Source organism: Rissa tridactyla, chromosome 3, assembly GCF_028500815.1.
Source record: "Rissa tridactyla isolate bRisTri1 chromosome 3, bRisTri1.patW.cur.20221130, whole genome shotgun sequence".
Classification (NCBI taxonomy): Eukaryota; Metazoa; Chordata; class Aves; order Charadriiformes; family Laridae; genus Rissa; species Rissa tridactyla.
In genome coordinates, this window is record NC_071468.1 from 120,411,237 (window position 1) to 120,433,470 (window position 22,234).

The following is a 22,234-nucleotide window of genomic DNA, read 5'->3' on the forward strand; positions in this document are numbered from 1 at the left end:
ACATTGCGTCTGGTGCACTGGAGGCATCTGCTCCTCACCCGGGCTGGTGTCACCTCCCCTGACCCCTGCTGCGGCGGGCTAAAAGCTGGCACAAACCCACCAGCACAGCACCGTATTGACGAGCGTAACTGCCGGGGCTGTTGCGACTTTAAAGGGTGGCCGGCACGGTGCTCGTATAACTTAAAAACAACTCGCCCTGCGCCTGGGGTTGGGCTTGCTCCATCTCACCCCAGCGACGGTGTTGGGTTCGTGCCTGCCCGCGTGCGCGATGGCACATCCCCCCATCACAGGCGGTTTAATGACTCCGAGCAAACGAGCACAAAAACATCGCGCTGTACCGATTTTATGTCACTGCCCGGTTCTGCACTCAGCTTGGGTGGCGGGAGCCAGGGAGATAAAATACAGCTCATTTTGTTGATGTCAGTGAGGTTTAAAATTCAAGACAAATTAATTGCGTCTGTATTTTTTGATCGGCGAAGGCAATTTCGTGAAGCGTTTGTTAAAGATGCCACTTAAGGAGGAATTTCCTAACTGCAGAAGTTAATAACTTTAAAACTGCTGCAGGCTCCCTGCAAAGGGGGCTTTGTGCTGCAAATCTCTTTGAGACTCATAATTCAATCCTATTTAGAAGCAAATTTCTTAGATTTAGAGCAATGAATATTTAAATACTACCAGTTGAAACGTTTTCAATTTTGAGATCATTTCAAAGCCAGGCGAGTTTATAGCATTCGGCTACTCCGCAATCCTTTAGCGTCTGAATCGATCTGAACTGTGGCTGAATCTTAAACAGCTTAAACAGCTATAAAGCGTTAGAGTAGTTTAAAGGGTAGTTTAAGCAAAATATCATGTTTTCAGAGCTTTGGTTAAAGAAATGGGAGTTCACAGGCTGTCAAGCCGAGCAGCTCCAGATGAAGGACCTGACAAGCGTCGTTAGAGACTCTCTGAAGCACTCGGCGTGTTCTCTGCTTTCAAACCTTGTCTGCTTTATTTTTTCTAAGGAAAAGAAAAAAAAAAAAAAGAAAAAGGAAACGAGCAGCTTGAACATTCACACAAAATGCAGAATAAAGGCAAAACGCTTGGGAAATCCTGTGAAGGTGGGTTTGCTCTGACAGCAGGCTTGTTGCTGCTCCCTGTATTTGACGCTCGTTTTTCTTCAGTACAAACCACTTCAAAACCCGGTAACGCTCTGAAAAGTGGCAACGACAGAAGCACATGGGCTTGGCGGTGCTCACGCTTAGCCCCCTCGGTGTCAGATACATGCAAATTAAAAATTGAAAGATGGAGCTTTTAAAAACTCTTTTGCGAGCCCAAGCCGGTTCTGTATGAGCGTTTGGGCAGGATGATTATTCCAGATGGGAAAGAAGACAAGGGGAGGGGGAGGTCTTTTTTTTTGGTAAGATATATTTACGCCGGTCCTAGCCATAGTAAAAAGCCCCTGTGTACCATCATAATGTATTCCTCTCGACTAAAAGCCATGCATATTCCAGTACCGTTGCTCCATCTGTGCTGTTAATGCTGGACTGTGCAAAAAAACCAAATCGGGATTCATTGGATATGAGAGGCAGCTGGGGCAAAGGGAAGGCTCTTAGCTTGCTGTAGGGAAGACGGATGAAGGCGGGGGATCCATTTGCAGGTGTTTCTCCAACTGGACTGGCATAAGGACAGCGTCTGTGCTCCAAAAGCAAGGCGAGAAACGGCGCAGCCGAGATGAGCCCCCAGAGGCTCTGCCCAGGGTTGGTTCTGCTGCAGCTTCTTCCCGTCGGTCGCAGGGGTGATAAGAACGGGACGGGACCGCTGCACCGGGTCACCCGCACGTCCCCGTCACCCGCTGCCCTGTCGCTCGCCAGAAGCAGATGTCTGGGAAAGGCATATTAACAGGTGATGACATTTCCTCCGCAAACCCTCCTGTCTCTGACCATTTGTGGCCTGGGGACGCCTGCAGCAGCTGGGGTCTCTGCCTGCTGGGTGACCCTCCATGGTGTCTCTCCCCTGGCCACCCGGGCTCCTCCGGAGAGAGCAGGACCAGCCTTTGCCACCCCAAACCTCCCTCGCCAGACTTTGTACCAAACACCTGCTGATTTGTCTGTTTCGAGCCTGACAACCTCAGCCGATGCCTTATTTATTTTATTTTATTTTATTTGAATTTTTCATTGGATGAAGCAGTGAACAGCCTGTCCTCTCCCCATTTCGTAAGTCTCATCATGCTTCCCCTCCAGCCATCTCTTTGCAAAGACAAGGAGCCCTCACCTACTCCTTGCAGGAGCTGCGTGATCTTCCCTGTGTCCCTTCTCCCAAATTCTCCCCTGCTGCCCGTGGTGCGCTGTGACAGCAGACGAGGCAGGACCACATCCACACCAGGATTATACCCTGACAGCATTATTGCTGCAGAAGAAAGTGCCAGCCTTGACCAAATGTCCCCTTTGAGGCTATTTCCAGGGATTTCATCAGGGATGGGATATCTAGCACCACCACGGTAGAATCCAGGCAATCACTCAAGCGTAAAAATAACTCAGGTGCCATGTAATGAGATCTGACAGAAACATAGCAGTAAATGATTTAATTACCCAGCCTATTTCAGTGATGGTGCCAGGATGGACGCAGAGGTGCTGGGTCCCTCCAGCTGACGGCAGCATCCTCCCGCCTCCCTCCAGCCTCCCATCTCACCATAAATATACTATAGAATTGAATTGTACTATATAGAGTGAGTATACTAATGGTATAACTGATATGTATGTGTATATACACTGAAATATTCCTTACACTGAGGCCCCCAGCAGCCTCATTTCTCCTTCAGTCACTTTCCACAGACCCATTTCCCATCTCCTCACCCCCAAACTGCTCCTATGTCATTCCATCTTGTCTCCATACCCTCTCAAAACAGTGTTTTTTTCAGCTGGGAGTGAGCAATATCCTCTCTGTCCATGAGTGTGATATTCCCCTCAATTCTTGCTTTTCCAGTTCCTTTGGAGACACATGCCAATGACGTGTTTTTCAGAGCAGACACTCAGCGTTTCCCAAGAGCTGGGGCTCTTCAACATGTGGCAATGTCTGTGTTGTCCTCAAGAGCATCCAACCCCTGTTTTAATACTGGCTCTCCTGGGACCCATTTCTCCATCACTTTGGGCTCTGGGTTAGGGTTAGGGAGGGGCGTGCTCTGATCTGGTAGGATTTTCTGCCCCCTCTGAAGCTGGCTAGTGGCAGATCCCCTTCTTTCCTAAAGCACTTTGCAAAGAAGTCGCTTGTATGTCATACGGAAAAGGAGCATAACGTCGGCATCGGTAGCATTAGGACTTTCCTGCATGGCCCAGGATTTCTGGCTTGGGAACCAGCTCTTGCGGCAAGCCACTGAAAAACTTCCCACTTGATGTAAAGCACCAGCCGATTTCATCATCCCAATGGTTTTCCAGGAAGCCCTGAGTCAGGAGTTCGTGTTCCCCTTCTCTCACCCAGCCCATCACCCCGACCTCCGCAACAGTGGTCAGGCTTGGGGGCCGGAGACGTCATCACAGAAAAGGGCCGGGAAACGCCCGATCTGGGGGGAATTCCTTATCACGGGTCTTTCTGCTGTGGTTTTGTGAGCAGATCGCTTCCAGCTTGGCTGTAGCTCTTCTCAGAGTCTTTTTGAAGGGTGTTCGCCCTCTGGAGGCTAAAATTAGGAAAGAAAAGGCGAGAGAGAAAAAGAAGAAAAATGGCTCAAATCTTACATTTGCAGAAATGCAGGCCCATGAGAATAAACCTGCAAAGAACTGGTGGGCTTCAAAGTGCTTCTCCTGAAAAAATGACAATGGGCAAGGACAACTCTTGCATAGCATTGAAAGCCTTAGTGGGACCAGGAGGTGTTGTGCTCAGCCTCAGGCTTCCCATTCCTGCCATGACAGCACCAAAAAGTGTCCAGACAACGTTGAATCATCCTGCCTTGACAATTCTGGATGAGATTTTCTGATCTTGCTCATTTTACAATGATTTTATTCCCCTTTTTTCTCCCCCATCTTTGCCATAGGTTGTGCACCATAAAGGATCACACAGGGGCTGAAATCATAGAATCATAGAATCATAGGGTTGGAAGGCACCTCTGGAGATCATCTAGTCCAACCCCCTGCCACAGCAGGGTCACCCAGAGCAGGTGGCACAGGAATGCGTCCGGGCGGGTTTCGAATGTCTCCAGAGTCGGAGATTCCACCACCTCTCTGGGCAGCCTCTGCCAGGGCTCTGCCACCCTCAAAGGAAAGAAGTTCCTCCTCATGTTTAGGTGGAACTTCCTATGCTCAAGTTTGTGCCCATTACCTCTTGTCCTGTTGCCGGGCACCACTGAAAAGATCCTGGCCCCATCCTCCTGACACCCACCCTTTAAGTATTGATAATTGTTGATAAGATCCCCCCTCAGCCGTCTTTTTTCCAGACTGAAGAGACCCAAATCCCTCAGCCTTTCTTCATAAGAGAGGTGTTCCAGTCCCCTCATCATCTTCATAGCCCTTTGTTGTCCCCTCTCCAGCAGTTCCCTGTCCTTCTTGAACCAGGGAGCCCAGAACTGGACACAGTACTCCAGATGCGGCCTCACCAAGGCAGAGTAGAGGGGGAGGATGACCTCCCTCGACCTGCTGGCCACACTCTTGCTAGCTAGCAAGTGCTAGTGCTAGTGCTAGCTAGCTAGCACTCTTGATGCACTCCAGGATTCCATTGGCCTTTTTGGCCACAAGGGCACATTGCTGGCTCACGGCCATCCTGTTGTCCACCAGGACTCCCAGGTCTCTTTCCACTGAGCCACTCTCAATGCACATGACATTTCCAAATTTTCGAAATTGAATGTTTGGATATCCTTCAAAATTCCTATAGTTTGTCCTCATAAGACACAGCTCTGCTCTTTTGCCTGCAATTAGAAGTAGGGGAGAAAAAAAGTAGTTTTTTCCTTGATAAATAAATACTAGGGGGGAAAGGCTGGCACTGAAAGCCAAGGCTCAGGTTTGGTTCGCATTGGGCTTGGTCTAGCAGTATCTATACATCTGTTTGATTTTATTTCCCTGTGTCTTTCTGCCATGACTCAGTCCCAGTTCCTTGGAGACCCTGATAGCCTGTGAGGTCCTCCTGTTCCTCTGCATTTTTCCTGCCAGCCTCTAGCACATCCCCTGTCAAGCTAACTAACACGCAGCTCAGCCTCATGAGTCTCAGCAAGAACACCAAAAGTGCTGTTCATGGAGGCACGATGCCAAGAACATGCCCGGTGAAGGCCATTTTCCAGGCGTGGGTGATGTGATTCAGTGAGCTGGAAACAGAGATGCAGAACGTCCCCTCCCGACCGATGCTCCCACGCAGGACATCCTGTGTGTTGTGTTTGCACTCTTCCAGCCAGGCCAGGTCCTTGCACGTCTGACAAAATGACAGCTTGAAGCCAGATGTAGGAAAGACCTGCGGGCACCCAGCTCCTACCAGTGGCATGAACACCTGCAGGTGCTGACACAGATTAGGAGCTTATACAGCAACGTCTGTGTGGACCTATGTCTTGTTTGCAGAACACAAAAGACATGACAGATGTGAGTGGAAGCAAGGAATATTAGATTTCCATAGCTGCAAAAGCATTCACCCACTGCTTCTTACACCTACTGTCCGTTCATCAGTAAGAAGGAGTTGCCCACCTATGACCACCTTAAGAGCTCAAAAAATTCCCATATTCTGCCAATATGTCACAGGTCTATATCACCACTCATGGTTGGAAGAGAAGACGTGCAACACCATGAAGCAGACAAGGGCCCCACTCTTACCCCGTCCAATCTCAACGAGGTGCCCACCTCCACCTCCACAACATTCATGTGTAGTCCATGAGACTTCAGGGGAACTCATAGCCATTGTAGAATCATAGAATCATAGAATGTGTTGGAAGGGACCTCTAAAGGTCATCTAGTCCAACCCCTTGCAGTCAGCAGGGACATCTTCAACTAGATCAGGTTGCTCAGAGCCTTATCAAGCCTGGCCTTGAATGTCTCCAGGGGTGGGGTAGCCAGGTACTGGGGTAGCCAGGTACTGGTGGCAGGTAGGTCCTCCATGGGATCTCTTTGAGAGTGTAAACAACTATTTGGTGTGAGGAAGCGTGCTACTTAACTGCGTTTGCTCCCAGCAATTCCCAGTAAAAGAACTGTGGGGGTGGGAACGTGGAGGTGGAAGCAGCCCCAGTTCCCATTTTATGGGGCTTGGGGGAGACTTTGACAGGACAGCTCTCTGGGCATGGCACTGGTTGTGGGTGAGTGGTGAGAAAAGAGATTTCCCCCTTTTTTCAGGGATATTGCGTAGTGTCAATGAACCAAGTTACATTTTAGCAAAAGATTTCACGTATTTCGATGCTGTTGGACATCTGACCAGAGAGACCTGTCACCACACAGCAGAGGGACAAAGCTGGGACAGGAGACACTTGTCGCAAAAACCCCACCAGTTCTGGGTGCCAGTAGAACAGGGGGCAGGACGACAACAGTTAAACCTAACTGTCGCAATACCCGTGCAGCCCAGCACCTCCTAATGCAAGCAGTACCATTTCCAACTCCTGTAGGCAGTAAATTACTTAATAATTTAATACTGTGCTCTACAGCAGAGGTAAGTACATTTTGGTGGAGGCGTGGAGGTAAATGCGTTTTGGTGGCGGAGTACATCTGATGTGCACTGAAGTTATTAAGTGGCAGCAGAAGCCCGAAGGGCGCTTTCGTAGCGTGCGGTGAGAGCGGCGCAGTCCCGGGGCTGTGATCATTTCTGCAGATTCGGGGTCGGCTTTTTCAGCGCTTCACAGGGAACCCAGGAAGGCGCCAGCGATGTTTTGAATTCTGTCTGCAGGGTTGGGATTTGTACAGCTGAACAAGTTTTAATGGGATGTTTACCGAGGCGATAGATGTGGAAGCCCAAAGTGCCACGATTACGAAACTCCAGTCCAAGCAGAGGCACATTTTAAATAAGCAATAAAGATGCGAGAGCAAGTCAGTACCAAATAGCAATTCCGCTGAAAGATCACAAAGCCATGACCAGGCACAACCTGATTTTTTTATGCCTGTTAAAGTAATTGGAAACTTGCCTTGTACCTGTTCCTCATCTTATTAAAAGATCTGTTGCTATGAGGACACGTGGAGTCATTTTTCGATGTTGCTAGCACTCTGTACAATTTCTTGGCTGGGTTTCACTGTGTGCCAGTAAACAGTTACCTGCTTGTTTACTGGAAAAGCAAAGATTTCAGACCTTCTTTGGAAGATGATTTAATCTTTTTGCACATAGTTTTGCACTTGGATAAGCAGGTCAGCAACCCAGGCTTGAACTGATAGTAGGGTCTACCTTCTGCCTGCGTCAGCACCGGTATGCAGGAACAAGGAAACCAAGGAGTGCGCACACATGGCTGAGCCTCTGCAGCTTTTGCGTGTTTCCTCATGCCTGGTGTGCACATGCCGTGTTAGCAAAATGCGAAAATTTGACTCAGCTTGGCCTACGCTGAAGATGAGTCGGAGCCCCAGCAAGTAAACAAACCCATAAGTCATTCTCCAGCCGAGCTGCCAAGAGGCTCTTCAATACCCGGGCAGAATTTAGTGGGTGCCAGGATGCCAGACGGCGTCCGCAGTCCACCGCTGGTAAGGAAGAATCATTGCAGTTGAGCTCTCCTTGGGTTCACCTCAGTGTACATGGAGACCTAATTCTCAGCTGGCCCAGCCACAGGAGAAAGAACGGGAAGGTCATTTTAGAAAAAGCAGCACAACTTTGCCTTGCTCAGCCTGTGGTTGCTCACGAGGCTGAATTGCACCATCTCACCGTGACCCCAACGGGTTGCTCCAGCGATGCTGACATGCCGCGCGACGTCCAACACATTTCAGGAAGCAGCTGGTACTTCCACTTAGTCCCAAGAACCTACTTTTGCCGTGCTCGTGATGAACACTGAGTTGTGCCTGCTCGAGTCATCACCCGCTGGGTAAGAAAATTGGTATCTCTGAAGTCAACAATTGCTTGTGAATAACTCGAAACCCAGCCTTTCCCAGCTGGGCAGCTCGTTGCCTGTGCAGGAATAAGAGGAACCGGCTCTGTGTAAGAAGTGAAATCCAAAACTAGGAGAAAGAAATGATGCTTTTCACCATTTCTGAGCTGGCTCTGAACCATCACCAGTTTCCAGCTCAGCCCTTACGTGTCTGCTGTGAGAGTTGAGTGAAGGCAGCTGCCTTTGCCTCTGCTGGGGTGTCACGGCTAACCCAGCTGCCGTCACCCCTTGGCTGGGAGCTGCAAGAGTCAATACAGCTGGGCAAATGGGATTTTTTTTTTTTTTGTGAATGTTTTACCCATACCTCCCGTCCTGCATAGCACCTGCACATCACGTGTTGCGCTGTTTGCCTGGCCCGTGAATGGGGCATGTGTGGTACTTCACACCGCTTGAGCAAGAACAGGGACAGGAGGAAAACGGCATAAGGAGGGTGGAAAGGCTGATGGTGAAAAAAAGAGAAATACGAAAAAAACTGTGAAAGAATGGAGAAATATAAGAGAACCTCTGTAGAAAGCTACAGCAGGGCTCAGCAAGATGATGGCACGGCTCCCCCTGGGTTCATTAACCACTAATAGGATTTATGACAAAAATTTGTCACACACTTAGGAGTATTTAGAAAAGTGAAAAAAATAATCTGGAAAGAATCTTACACCCTATAAACATCTATCCTTTCTAATGAACACTTTATGCTTGTTAAGAGTGGAGGAAGTAAAAGGAGCCAAGTGGAAGTCAAGCAGGGTCCAGTTTGAGATGAAGCCCCTGGGCTGTGTGAGAACCTGGAGTTCTTGGCTCACACAGGTGTTTAGGGCTGTATGAGGTGCCCTGAGCATCTGGCCTGGCCTACAGACACCACTCAGTGGCTGTTGATGTCCCACGTGTTGCACCTGGAGCCCATATCTATGTCTCCGATGCCCATGAGCACCTCAGTGATGCTTGGGGCCTTCAGTGAAGCAAAGCAATGGAGCTTCCATGGGCAAAAAAGGTATGGGTGCTGCAAATTATGGGCCAGGCTCAAGGGCAAGAAAGGTCACATCCAGTTGCAGGGGGATACCACAACCTGAATGGACCAAAATCCTCCACTGTAGAAGGGACAGTCCAAAATGGCTGCTGGGGTCCCAGGAGTTGCTCGCCCTTGCTTGGGAAGAGAAGCACCAGGCAATGACCTACCTGAAAGCAACTGTGCCACCAAAGCCAGGACTGGGAACACTTAGGCAATTTCTGTTGTGCCCCTGACTCCCCCACAAAGCCGAGCTTCTTGTGGTCGTCTTCTTTTCTTCTGGCCTTTAGGAGTCCTAAACACAAACCAGTAAGTAATGCCTGACGCATTTTCAATGCCCTGAGCAAAATCAATCTGATAATCCTTAGCTTTCAACACAAGGTGGCAGGCTGTCCCCAAGATGAGGAGCAGCCAGGCTGTTTGAAGTGACCAGAAATGGTCCTTTGTCACCACAGAAAGGAAAATGCTGCTCCTTTTTGTCATGTCTTAGAGGAGGGAGGAAGGACACAAGGTTTCTGTGGGACTTCTGGTGACTTAGGGAGAGCTGTATGTGGTGAATGAAGACTTATTGCTCTGAAAGGCTTCCTCTGAGCCTGAGCTCTCGTCCAAAACCACCTACCAGCTTGGGAGGAAGGTGACTGAGGGGTGCCCGCAGTCTGGTTGTGGTGACAGTGGGATGCTGCTGTGGGTGCATCTCTCTGCCTGTAAATTAGGTAATGGCAGCACCCTCAGCACACCCCACTTAGTGGTTTGGTTACCAGGACTTGGAACCAGGCTGGAGCGCTTGGGACTAGTGCTGGAGTGTGTCCAGAGGAGAGCTACCAGGCTGGTGAGGGGTCTGGAGACCAGGGCATATGAGGAGAGGCTGAGGGAGCTGGGCATGTTTAGCTTGGAGAAGAGGAGGCTGAGGGGAGACCTCATTGCCCTCTACAACTCCCTGAAAGGAGGGTGGAGAGAGGTGGGTGTTGGCCTCTTCTCCCAGGTGAATAATGACAGGACCAGAGGAAATGGTCTGAAGTTGGGGCAGGGGAGGTTTAGGTTAGATATTAGGAAGAATTCCTTTACTGCAAGAGTGGTCAGGCACTGGAACAGCCTGCCCACGGAGGTGGTTGAGTGACCATCCCTAGAGGTGTTTAAGAAACGTCTAGATGTGGCACTTCAGGGCATGCTCTAGTGGCAGAGATTGTAGGTTTTTTGGTTGGACTCGATGATCTCAAAGGTCCTTTCCAGCAATGAAGATTCTATGATTCTATGGAGATGGCACAGCTGAGGGCTGTTTCCCATCGTTTACACCTGCCTTGCCCATATGGATTTGTCTGGTGACCACCAGGCTGTGTCTGTGATTAGGCCTGGTTACCTCACTAAGCCTAATCCTGATGCTGACCCTGACCTGTAGCTTAACCTTGGACCTGCCTCATCACTTAAACTTGCCTGAGGACCTGGACTCTTGACTGATCCTATCCAAGTCACCACCATCTCAGGACCTGCAGCAAAATTGCACTGGCCATTTTGCTAGGGGAGAAATGAGAGATAGGGAGGTGCCTTTGGAGACTGCCCAGGATTACCCCAGGGGTTCACATCCCTATGAGAGTGGGGCACTCTCAGGGGCTTCTCCCTGCTCCCCACCATCCACTGATGGAGGAACGCAGCACCCACATGGAGCACAGAGCTCCCTGTAGAGCAGAAGCTTTCCATGGCTCCTGGCGCTCCTTGCCCTGAAGTTCATTCAGTGGGCAATTTAAATTATATTGCACAGAGTGACTAAGCATGGTAGGACTGTGGAAAGAGCAGTCTAATCCACCGAGTCTTGCATCTACAGTAGCTGTTGGCACTAGGTGACTGGCGTGCCACCTTTGACACTGGCGTCAGAGCCTGAATACACCACACTAAAGTCTGGATGCTCTGCCTTCCCCACATCCAGCTGGGAGCATCCCCAGTTCATTAAGCCGATTTGCATACATCTATATATGAAGTCATTAAAAAGTGCTAGATGCAAGAGCGAAACTGGATGAAGGCTTCACCGGTGGGAACAATCAAAGGAAATCCCAGTGCTCGAGCTCCAGTTTGCTCAACAGAGGGGAATTCAATTAAGGGCTGATTTGATTTGTGTAGCTCAGAGAAAAGCCAGCTGACTGGGTGTTGGACATATTTTTGGCTCTGAATCAGCCATAAATACCAAGGATTGTTTTAAGCAGACTGGAACAAACATGCTGGACCAAGCCCATCTCCGGCTGCCAGCTGGGCAGCCAGGGTGGGCAGCACAGGAGGCAGAATTGCCCCTCACTGATGGAGAGCTGATGTGTAACTGCTCGCAGAGGTCGTCTTCTCCATGTACCCCTCTCTAGGAAGAGACCCTGCAGATTTCGGCTGTGCTGGGTCTGTCCTTCCCTCCCCCACAGCTTGCTCATGCCCCCCAGCCCCGCGTGCCGCTCCACCGTTAGTCCTCAGAGACCTGCACGGTTCATTGCACTAGAAATGCACTTTCTCACTTCAAGAGCTTTTGATCTCGCAATTGCCTCCCTGGGGACACCGAGATAAGGACAGTAACCAGTTATGATCAAGCCTTGCAGAAGTGATTCGGTATCCTGTGTTACTCTTTATCTTCCTGTTATCCTTTTCTTTTCTTCCTTTGAAAAACTCCTGTTTGTTAAATCACCCGATTCATCCTTTGCCAACGCACTGGATGAGCAGAGCCCAGTTTGGTTTCCTTCTCCCAGGTTTCTGTCTGGGCAGACTCAAGATGGGTGGTTTCTTAGTGATCCCCCTCGTCTAAGCCCACCTCTGGTGGGTACCTATTAAATCCTATTAAGTGCTGACTACTCAAAGCCTGGAGGAACTCACGCTCCCTGCGAAGGCATAGTTCCTGCTCACGTTGGGAGCAGAAAAGCTGCGCTGAGCTGCCTGCAGCTCCCCAGGAGCTACATCCATGGAGCAGGGTGAGGTCTGGAGGTGCAGCCGGAGCTGCTGCTTGATCCCTGCAAAAAGCACGGGGCAAATGGAGCAGCCCTGGGTAGCAGGCAGCAAGCACCGCTCAAAGACTAGTGCGAGCAAGACGTTAATTAACTCCCTTAATACTTCACTTGTGCATGGGGAATTAGAGGGTCCTTCTTGAAGGAAAATTCTTTTGCAGTACAAAGTAGTCCCTTGGGTTGACAACGCGGAGCGTTTTTTTATTTGCTCAGGGAGCAAAATGGAATTTTGCTCCAAAAGGGAGCAATGAACTGATTTAAAAGGATTTGTCCTTCACATCTGAAGAAGGTAATTGGTGGTGTGCCTGTGGCCACACGAGAAGTGTCTATGTGAACCTCTCGCTGGTCTGCATAAAACAAGGACTTCTTGGTAGGACTGGGCAAAATTCCTCTCTGAATAAAATATTTAACTGGGGAAGATACAAATAACTGGGGATGGGGTCCAGGAAGCACCGAGGAGTGATTGTGCTGTTTGGAAGAGCCGCGTCCCCCAAAGACTTGTGATATTGCTGGTAGCTTAGTGCTCCATGCCTTAGTTTCCCCAATTAGAAAAGATGCCAAAGGCTGGCTGGGGTTGTCTGGGCAAATTTTGAGTCTGGTACAATCCTCTCAGGATTTCTGTAGTAATTCTGATACAAAAGTGGACAGACAGGCTTATCGCTAGCCAACAAAAGCAAAAGCTAAACCTATCTTTTTCAATACTTGGCAAAGACTGCATTTAATACTAAGTAAATATTGCATTCTTGGAACCATTTCCCTTTAAAATGAGCAGGCTGGATGAAAGGCTTCCCTGGCTCTCCCAACCGCATAAAAAGGCAAGATTTATTTTCTCGCTCAGCTGAGCGATGCTGGTGGACAACCATACCTCAGGCTTTCCTTCCTGCTTCTATCATGTCTGCTTATCATAAAGTATCACCTGTTTACTCAAGATAAGACAAACAGAGTTTGCTCATCTGAAGCCTCTTAGAGACACCCTACAAGTATCGTTTGCAGTCTGAATCGGACAATCTGCAACCGACAGCCCCATGGGCACGCAGCTCAGGCTCGTCAGATTTGCCGGTGTTTTGAGCTAGATCAATGTGTGATTTTGAGCAGAACCAACGTGAAAGCTGGGCTGTGCTCCACAGGGAGCATCTGACCAACTGTAAAGCTTTGAAACAGAAGGAGAAAGCAAAATCTTCTCTTCTCAGAAAGCAGTGGCAGCTGGCGCCCGTCCCATCTGACCTTGATTTTTGGCCATGGGAATGGGCGCTGTGGTCATGTGTACACTGATCGGCGTTGTCCCATGGCCCCTTGTAGTTGGATGTGAATAAATGGGTAAGCATGGGCTGGTAGGAGCTTGTAGCCCTTGGCAGGACTGAAACCCATAGGCTCTGGTCTATGCTGTCTGGTGGGAGGAGGAATGATGTTTTTCCTTTGGGACACATCCTGCAACAGAGAGCATCAGTGTCGAGAGGTCCCACAGTGACCACAGCCTGACCATCTACTGCAGGACCACAAGCCCTGTGCAATCAGCGGGGCCAGAGGGATGCATTTAATGAAGTCTGCACTTGAGGCACTTGCCCACACAGCTGCCAAGGCTGTGCCTACACACCAGCAGCCTCCGTCATGTGTATCAGCAGCATCACATCATATTGTCCCTTGCCTGATTGTGCTGGGACCATGAGGATGGTGGATTTGGATGAGCCAGCAGCGTGCTGAGCCAGCTGCTGTGCAGGGGATCTGGGGAAAGGAGAGAAAACAGGGGATGTGCCGCATCCAGCCAACAAAGTCCCCCTCCGCTGTGTCTCTTACACCTGCTGCCAGCAGCCTGGTCTGGACCCCCTGGGAAACCCCTCTGAGGCATGTCGGGTGACAGCACGTGTCCCTCTGCATTCCTTGCTGGGGTTAGGATAGGGCCAGTGCTTTCAAGTGTAGACTAGTCCCAAGAAATTTATCTTGCCAGCTTCCCTTTCGTAACAGGAAGGATAGCTGGCAAACAATAATTGCAGGAAATGTACAACTGACCCAGGCAAAGGTACAAGGTTTGCTGCGGATCAGCCTTGTGTGCAGATGGGAACAAGGAGAAAAGCCAACGCTGAAAACTTGTGGGTCTTCTTCGTGGACCTTTTTTTTTTTTTTTTAACAGAGAAATGCTGTTTTGTCACAAATGAAGTATTGTGGAAATGTGTCTGACTCCACAAAACTATGGATGAAACACTGGCAGGGTCATGTGTGCTAGAAGCCAGCCCGCTTCCTCACCACCTGTGAGCCCTAACCACCACCGGTGATGCCTCCAGGGAAACTCTGCCCAGCAGAGCTCCCCCGTGCTAAGGGTCCTACGGTGTCTCAGACCCCTGCTAGGGAGCCAAGGCAACTTAGATACCTGGGATCCACAACTTGGACACCTGGGGTACTCAACATGCAACAAGAACTACTTCTGGGCTTAGTGAAAGGCTCTCAACACCTTGGCCCAGGGCAATTTTCCTCCAGTGCTCAAGTTCTGTAAAACTTGAGTATTCACTGATTTGGCTGACAGCTAGCAAAGTTGAGAGACACCATCAACACCCATGGATAAGCCTCTGTTTCAATCCTAGTATCGTTTATCAGACAATTAAAATTAAGAGTTTTGTTTATTTCAAAATATTTTTTCCTATATTTCCTTCTCTTAGAGACCCTATTAGAGATTCTCACTTAAGGTCCAAGAGCAGGATATATGTTTTACGGTATGTGACGAATTTCAGCTGTAGGGAAAGTCCAGATTTCAACCACCTCTAATCTCAGCTGTCTTCAGCCTCCATTGCCCAGCCCCTTGGACAGATTGGACACTCCAAAAATTGGAGCCGGGGAGATCCTGCGATGCATCAGCCCTTCTGTAGGGATCAGCATGTTCAGTGATCTGGGACTTGAGGAGGAAGAGTCCCAGAGGAGGGCCTCCACTTGCCAGTGCACAGGTCTGGTCCTTCTCTCCATCCACCCTTGCAAAAGGAGGATTTACACTGGTGCTGATGAAATTATGTTGGTGCAAAACAGGTGTGAGAGGAAATTCAAGCTGAATATTTGCTGTCCTTTCTGTTCAGCTGGGACCAGTGAGAAGGTCAAACCCATGCCCAGCGTCAGCTGAGCTTGCTGAAAGCACACTCTAACCTAAGATTGGGGTTTATTTTCATGTACACAGTCCACTGTTGATATTTCTTCTCTGTTTTTGTGCTAACAATTAAGAAAGAACCACCTTTGTGCTGCACTAATAAAAGGGCCAGGTGTGCTCGTTAATAAACAAACAAACCTTTTTAATCCATAAATGGCATTTTCAGGATGCATTAACCTGATATTTCAGTATTCCTCTGTCCTGTCTTCCCCTTTCTCACTTGGAAGGGTTTTGGGATGTGCAGCAAGAATTTTCTCTCCAGATCTGTTCTACGGGTGATATGTCGGTACTGGGCAACAATCCCACAGGCTTCCCCGATATTTCTAGAGGTGAGATCTGAAAGGCTATTGGGAGAAAACAAGTCTGGAAGAAATCAAAAAATGTACATGCAGCCTCAAGATCTTTGGCTTGGCCAGGGACAGCTTGTATTCCTCATAAATGCCTCCTTAAATGGACGATGTCTGGACGTGGTCCAGGTTGAGCTCCTCAGGGAGGGACTCTCAGAAACATGCAAAGCAGAGCATGGATCTACGCAAATAAGTACTGAGCAGGCAGAGGTATCTACAGGTTTAGGCAATGGCTAATGGGGACTTTCAGAGTATTTAAGAGGGGTATTGATAATGGATACAGAACTTGGCACCTGAAGTGGCAATTAAGTAGTCACATCCCTACGGGCTCTTAGTTCTGTTGAGGGAGTTGTCTACTTTGAAAAGCACAGGGACTTGCCAGCAAAAACTGTTGATAGGCAGAGCACCTCATACCCGTATCCATTTTTCCTCAGAAATACCAATACAATGCAGTCTCAGCACATCGAGGAGATGTGCATGAGGCCGTGCCACTCTGCTTATCTCGCCCAAACCCTTTCAGGTTCAGTTTGCAGTTGCTCAGCAACACCTGCATCAGCTCTGCATGGGTGGCAAAGATGCCGAGCTTAGCCTAAGGGATCAGACCAGTACGACTGCATACCACGGAAGCATTTTTGGTGTTGGCAACTGAGAGAACTCAGGGGCCACACAAAAGCTAAACTTTGATCTCATATCTGGGGAACTGAGTTGCAAATCAAGGTTGTGTCTGGCACGTGACCCCTTTGGCGTCTACTCCATTGGCCTCTAAAACTGAGGTGTTTTCCTTGAAAAGAAATTATTTTTTTGGCTGCTCAGATCTGTCTTTCTCTATTAGTCTCTCTCCTTTTTTTTTCTTTCTTTTCCAACACAGAAAGCACAGCAAACTGAAGCCATTAGTGCAACTGAGGCCTCCAACCAAAGGAAAAGCCTTTAAACGAGGCTGCTGAGAGAAGGATCTCATATCTAGCAAGGAACAAGACATTTGGTACTCAAATACCACCCCTTTCTCTTGCATTTCACTCCTGCTTCAGATGGATCTGAGCCCCAAGGCAACCAGTCCTCCTCCTGTGTAATGGCAAACCTGGACACTGAACTGAGGGCAAAGTGTTATGGTAGAAGCAGATGCTCTTACCATACCAAGTTAGATATTGCCTCTTCATGTTAAGTCTAGGCATCTTTGAGTTCTGTAATACAACTGCGTCTCTACGCATTGAAATACTCCCAGTAATCAATCCCTATGGATTCAGACGTCTAAGGGCAAGTGTCGTGGCCCTGAGAGCACTGACAGGCTTTGCAAGCTCTTTCCTCCTCTTTGAGGTTTGCTTGCCTCTACCCAAGGTCAGCTCTGCAAGGGTGCAGCTGTGTAACCAGGGATCCGACTGCTGGGAAGACAGCTAAGGCGTGAGAACAAGCTGGGAGATGTCTCATTAGAGGCCCCGCCTTGGCTCAGGAGCCACATTTAACTTTTGCCCTTGTCCTCAGCTGAGCCACGTTGTGCATCTGCAAGGGCCCAGCCTTGTACCTTGCTAATCCCAACACCGACTTGCTGACATGACCTCCTGGATTCACCTTGGACCTGCACCTTTGCTATGGGCTTGTTTGGGGGTGGGACTGTGGCTGAACCCAGTCGCTGTCACCAGACCCTCTCTGCTTTCCTTGTTCAGGTGCCATGAGATTGTACCCAGCAGTGTGGGCTCTATTCCGCCAGATCCTGGCTACTGCCACGAGGAGCAGCCGGCTGCTTCTTCTCCCTGGCACTGCATCTCTCCTTCCCCTGTGGGTTAAGCTTCCACCCAGGCAGCTGTAAGCCAAGTCCTAGGTCCCTCAGCATGTGTGTTTCCATTGGTTTTCCTGGGAATTTGTCAGTCCTTGGAAACATGCTATTGCAAGTCAACCAGAGGCTGTGCTGGAGACTTCCATGCCAATGGAAAGCACTTGAAGGTTCAGGGTAACCTGAAAAATAAATGCTGAATATCCAGCATTTGGGATATCTGGTGGTTCCAATCTGCAAAAGAATTCAGCTCCTTCTGGCTCATCTATCTTGAGCCAAAAGCAACTAATGGGCCGATGAACGTCATGGATCAGGCACAAAGCAAAGATACTTGGAGGACTTTTAACCAACCACCACAAGAACATGATAGTGCAAAAACTCTAACAGGTGTTGGATGAGAAGGGAGTGTTTTCGGGAGGGGTGGGGGTGCCATTTGTCAGCATTCCCCTGCTAAGCAACTAAATTGTGCCAGATTCCTTCCACTCTACCGAGAAAACAAACTGCACCCTTCCTTAATGCTGTTACACGGCAGAGATTCCCCATTTCACAAGGCTATAAGCAAACAAGAAAGTCTCTGATAGAAGACAGGAATTCAGGCGAACCACCTCTCCCCTTCCAGTAGCACTGACAAAAGCCTGCTTAAAAGTTCCTCTGCTGGAGCCAGGGTACCTTTCCCCACTGCTCTGGCTCCACACCCAGGATGCTGGCTTGGGCTTCTCTCTCCAAGTCCTTAGGGTGCTGGGAACATTTGGGACTCTTCAGCAACCTCCCACCCGCTTAGCATAGAACTGTAAAAAGATAAAGTTGTCTTATGAACCATAGAAGCAATGAATTTTTTTCCCCAGCTTTATATCTGACACCGCCTACTGCAATATCATAGAGTCCGGCCATATCATACTTACCTTAACAATACTCAAGGCACCACACCTGCCCTAGACCCTACTGTAGTCCTTCTGTGGTCTCTCATGCGTCCGTTCCCAACTCTCTCTTGTATTTCCAACAGACCTATCCCTTAGCTCCCCGTAGTGCCCCCCCAACTCATTTCTATTCTCTCCCTTCCTTCCTAATACCATCAGTCAACTCACACGTCTCCTGCCTGGCTCAGCCTGGCTGTTGGCCTAACAAAAGTCTTTGCCATATAGCTGGCAACCACTTCACTGGTGTTTGACTAGCTGGCCATCTTTTCCAGCTGCTGAGCAGCCAAACAAAACATACTTGTCCTTTAAGTATTTGTCCTTTAGCCCAGCCTCTGTCAGTAAACATGTAGGTATTTATTATCGTTGAGATTACAAGAAATGACAGTATCTCCATCCTTCGGAGAAACTGTGCGATCAGTCTGAAAGGTGGTAGTGAAGGAATTACAAACATTGCAATACACAAAGCACACTCATGGCTAAAAAAAAACCCTTCCTCAAATTAGTTTGCTTATCCCAATACACATGGTGTTGTCTCTTTTTCGTGACATTAAAAGTGCCGTGGTTATCTGGCCAGGGGACCTTTGCAGCAACATTGACTTCTTTTCAACAGCAGAAAGAGTGCTTCTTGTCCCAGAGCGAAGTAGGACAGCAAACAATAACTTGATTTATTAAAAAAGTAGGCCTGGGAGCTGGACCTGTGGGTCAGAGGAAACATATGGTGGCAAAAACATCTCATTCATGTCTGCTAAGGAGAAAAAAGACCAGATTCACACAGGAAAAATGCCTTTCACAAGGAATTGTACCAAATACAAAGGTTTCTGTATGGTCAGAAGTTTCTGTTTTGCCTAGTCATTTTCTATGCAAAAGAGGCTTGCTGAATGAATGGACTATATCTATATATACGGACTCTATGCAAGCTGGAACTCATAAAGCCTTTTTGCATCTGCCTTTCTTTGGGCTCAATTACCTCTGGTTATCCATGTGGTGACTCCATGATTTCATGGAGAGATCTGATCTTTGCTGTCTCATGCCTGCCTGGAATTTGCAGTGAGCTGATGGACATGTAGGGCAGAAGGGTGGCTGGGAAGAAGCGGTGTGACCAGGATGTTCTGTACCAGTAACCCACATGATGCATAAACAGGTTCTGACCAGGTTGAAAGGTTTCTTTTTACTGGAAAGAATATGCAAATCCATGAACTAAATATACATGCAACCCACTGACATGTACTTCAGCCAGCACACGTTAAATGTGAATCGGTAGTAGTTGTACAGCTTGCATTCTTTCACCTTGGAGCCTCTCACAGATAGCAGATCCCTTCTTCTTCACCTGCATGAGCACAGAAAACACTTTGGAGGACCTTATTATCATGTATGTACCTTAATATCGCGTGTGACATTTGCTGTGAGAGCAAGGATTTTAAAACTATGTCTTCTTAGGCAAGTTTATTATCCTAATGTCTACCTACGTAAGGCTTCCTCTCTCTCTCATGCATAAATTGAGTACTAAGTAAATAGATCACTAGGTGAAAGGGGCATGAGAACATAAGAAAAGGCAGTACACATGTAGCCTATCTCCACGCTTTTGTGCCTGTCGTCAGGACAAGATGAGAAGAAAAGCTTCTGGAGCTCTTTCCCTTACACCCTCCCCTTTGCCTCAGAAGAATACCGTATTTTTGATCATAATCTAACACATCAACTTCCCCAGCATGTTGGACTATGAGCCACAATTGACCAGACTTTCAAAAGAAAGGTCTTGGCCCTGAAAACACTCCCAGCTGGGTTCTTCAAGAGCATGCATGAGGTCACTCCCATGCCAAAGTCTGTGTACCACTGGAGCTTTAACTCTTCAAGAGCTCCCATTCGTGCCCTGCCTAAATCCTGCAGGTTCTGCTCAATTCCAGCTCTAGGAGATATCCTCTTCCCCCCCATCCCTGCCTGGGTTCTGGCCATCTCACTGATGGCACCACCTGGCTGATGACAACATTCTTCCATCTCCTTCTGCTGGTGTCTGCTCTTGCACACATCATGTCTAGCCCGAGCATTGTCCGAGCTTCTCCCTTTGACATGCCAGGACCACAACCTTTCCTTGTGTCCCTGTCCTGTCCCATCTGTGTATCTTCAGCTGCTACCTGTCCTGCTCTTCAGAGCAAGAGCTCTGGGTCTGTACACCTTCAACACAAAGGTATCCTCCTGACTGCTGGGCTTCTCTGCGTTGTTACTATTACTTCTATTAATAACTTTTATGTGCAGATAATACGTGCTGTATGGAGCCCTCAAGCCCTGTGTTATGTAGGGTACAGCTTTGCAGAGCTCTCCACACCCAAACCCCTCAGGTGATCGCTTCTGTTTGGTAAAGCACCGTTAAAAAGCATTTCCTTCATTGTCCATTGCCAGAAGAAAGGATGGGGAAAATTAGCCATTGCCTGGAGACATCCATTTTAAACAGGGCCCAGCTAACCCAAAGAAAGCTGCCTGAAGTTTCAGAAAGGGATGGGTGGGTTGCACTTTGTGGGTAGGGACTCAAAAATCCCTGGAGGAATTACCACGTGTTTTCTGCTAGGGGAAATCCAACAATCGCATGAACACAAAGGCTACCAGTTACAGGCGTTTTCCACTTCCTTTATTGGTTTTCACAAGAGCTCAATGAGTTCTCCATCATTTTGCAGAAGTTCCTACTTTGGCCTGTGTCTCCGCACTGGGATTTCCTATCAGCTACGAAGGCCCCTGGTTGCCTATTGTCAATACTGCTTTTAGCGCATGAAGCTTTATATAACCCGAGACAAAACTTGTCGTTAAAACCACAGTCCACCAAAGCACCCAGATCCCTAATTTAATAACAAAAGAGCTCCAGCCATTCCAAAGGCTGAAAGAGCAGGTCCTGCATTAGGCATGTCGAACAGCTGTCTCTCTATGCTAAGCCCAATAATGAAGAACAATGAAGCACCTCATGTAGGAAAGCAGTCAGCTGTGATTATAAACGTGTCAAGTATTGGTGAATCGCACGGAAGTTTGCATGTATGGTTGACTGCTGGCATTATTGAAAATGCGGACCCTTGCTTTTAAACTAAACTTGTCCAGCTTCAGTTTCCCACATTTGCTCTTTCTGTGCTTTTCTCTAGAAGATTAAATAGCCATTTAGGACTTTGTGCCTTCTCAACACGATGATTACATTGCACATTATTGTAGTCATCATTCTGCTATGACGAAACTCATACAAGTGTGGTAATCAGCCTAAAAAAACCCCACATTATAAATGCAAGCCACTTAAACCTAAAATAAACCCATAAAGCTGGGTAATGGTACAACTGAAGTATTCCAAATATCCACATTAATTGTTCTATCTGTGTAACTGAAGTACTCCAAATACCCACATTAATTGTTCTATCACTGCAACGAATTCCTGGTGCTTCAGGAAAAAAAGTAATCTTCAGGGACATTGTTCAGGCAGATAAATAGTTTCAATTGACCATGGTCTGCTGTGAGACAGTCCAGAGCACGTCGCTCCTTTTGGTATAAAACCGTGCAGCCTTCAGCGCTACTGTCAGTTCTAAATATATTCAAGTCAGATGTATAATGAGACATTTCATTACTTCCTTCCTTCTCAGCACATTAGAACAAAGTGAGTTCAGGATTTGCTGTCCCCGGTATGAGCAAAGGTTAATTCTTCACTCTCTGCCAGGAACACCAGGACAACTGAAATATCCCTTTGCTGTCCCCATGGACATTAGAGCACTGCAGCTCATTTGGTGGTCGTGATGCTCCTTGATGACGGGACAGGCTTGTGAGATACCTGCTATACCATACTTCTAGTGACCCGTGGCATTTAATGATTTTATTGGATGTAGTTATACTGAGATGCCCCAGCCAGCTTCTGAGCCCCACAGTGCTCGGTGCTGTACAAATCGCACAAGCTTTGCCATGCAAAGACAGAGCACAAGATATAGAAGAAAAGCTGATAGGACTCTCCTGAGGTCCTGCAAGCCTGCCCTAATTTCTAGAACAGATTAATACAAACCATGGCACAGTGTTCATTTACTGACGCCTGCTGAAGTATCAAGAGCTCAGGCTTTCCTCATTCCCTTCACAATGTGTATGTCCAGCCTAAGCACCAGTCTGCAC